Below are 1,660 nucleotides of genomic sequence, written 5' to 3'. Positions count from 1 at the left end.
GGTATGTCGATTAGTCCATTAGAAATAATGGTAACAGGCAGTTCAATGGTTAAAAATGCAGGTGATGTGGCTGTTCAATGGCGGCTGCTGTCCTCAGAGAGCTGACTCTGTGGTAAACAAAAGAGTGGTAGAGAAAGGAAGCGCCACCTAAGCGCAGTATTAAAGAGGTTATTTTAATGACACATTGTACAAAACACACTTACAAGAAGGTAAGGTAAGAAGGCTCATCTGTAACATCCTGTAGTCCTAGTCCCGGATCCATGGGCTGCTTATAAGTGAAGATAGCAGAATGTGTGGAGTCTTCAGGCTTGTCCTGTGGCCATCAGGATGAGGCCTGTTCCAGCCTCACGGGTCACGTGACAGGTCACATAATTACTTCCGGGGAACACTTCCAGGAGGAGGGTCAGACAGGGAGAACAAAGGCTGATTGGGCTACGCGTTAGGAGCCACTGCTCCTTCTATTCGCCTGATGGTGGGCTATAGAGGCTGGTGCTTTTATGCTTATGTCGGCGCCGTGGGACTACAGGTCCCAGCGCGGCCCAAGATAGCAGCAAACTAACAAATAAATGCGATAATTGTTAAAAGCATCACTAATAAGTGCGTTGGGATAACCTCTCTCTAAAAACCCCATGTCCCTTACCTGTACAGAGTTCCTCTGTCCGATTTGCTACCATAGTAAGTACCGTAATCATAGAGTCATTAGCTGTAATAATTACGACTACGTTGTTAGCATTTCTTCTTTTACCCCATTTTACCTATATTGTTTTTTAATCCTTTGGTGTTACCCAATTATAGTGATATTTTGTTAGTTTTCTAGCTGATATTAATCATGTATTAATTGGGTATGTGATCGCCTATGGCCACATCACCTTGAAAGCACCCGATCTCGGAAGCGAAGCCGGGTTTAGGCCTGGTTAGTACCTGGATGGGAAACCGCCTGGGAATACCAGGTGCTGTAGGCTTCTGAGCGTCCTACCTATGTGTTGTAAAAATATATATATTCTTGAATGGGTCCCTTCTAATAATCCACTATTCCATGCAAACATGTTATTTTAATCATCTCTCATTATGTGATTCCTGATATGCATTTTTAATATATACAATATTTTATATTTTTTATATATTTATATATATATATATTTTCTGTTGACTGTGTTTTATACATATTCTCTATAGTTTTATGACATACATATGTTTAATATATCCTGGTTCTTATACACCCCAGTTTTTATATACATGTTCTTTTTTATACACATCTTCTTTTATAGTATTTTATCCAGCTTTTCTACGTATGCCATCGTATTTATTTGTTAGTTTGCTGCTATCTTGGACTGCGCTGGGACCTGTAGTCCCACGGCGCCGACATAAGCATAAAAGCACCAGCCTCTATAGTTCACCATCAGGCCAATAGAAGGAGCAGTGGCTCCGAGCGCGTAGCCCAATCAGCCTTTGTTCTCCCTGTCTGACCCTCCTCCCGGAAGTGTTCCCCGGAAGTAATCACGTGACCCGTGAGGCTGGAACAGGCCTCATCCTGATGGCCACAGGACAAGCCTGAAGACTCCATACATTCTGCTATCTTCACTTCTAAGCAGCCGGGACTAGGACTGCAGGATGTTACAGATGAGCCTTCTTTTCTTACCTTCTTGTAAGTGTGTTTTGT

At 42.6% G+C, this 1,660-nt stretch overlaps 1 pseudogene; it reads left to right on the top strand.

Annotated features, from left to right (window-relative positions):
* The first annotated feature begins 852 nt into the window (after positions 1–852).
* On the top strand, positions 853–962 carry LOC120946455 (annotated as a pseudogene).
* The last annotated feature ends 698 nt before the right edge of the window (positions 963–1,660 follow it).

The sequence above is a fragment of the Rana temporaria genome, chromosome 7 (genome assembly GCF_905171775.1).
Source record: "Rana temporaria chromosome 7, aRanTem1.1, whole genome shotgun sequence".
NCBI lineage: Eukaryota > Metazoa > Chordata > Amphibia > Anura > Ranidae > Rana > Rana temporaria.
Note: the sequence above shows the minus strand (reverse complement) of the source record. Positions and strands in the feature narration are given on the sequence as shown.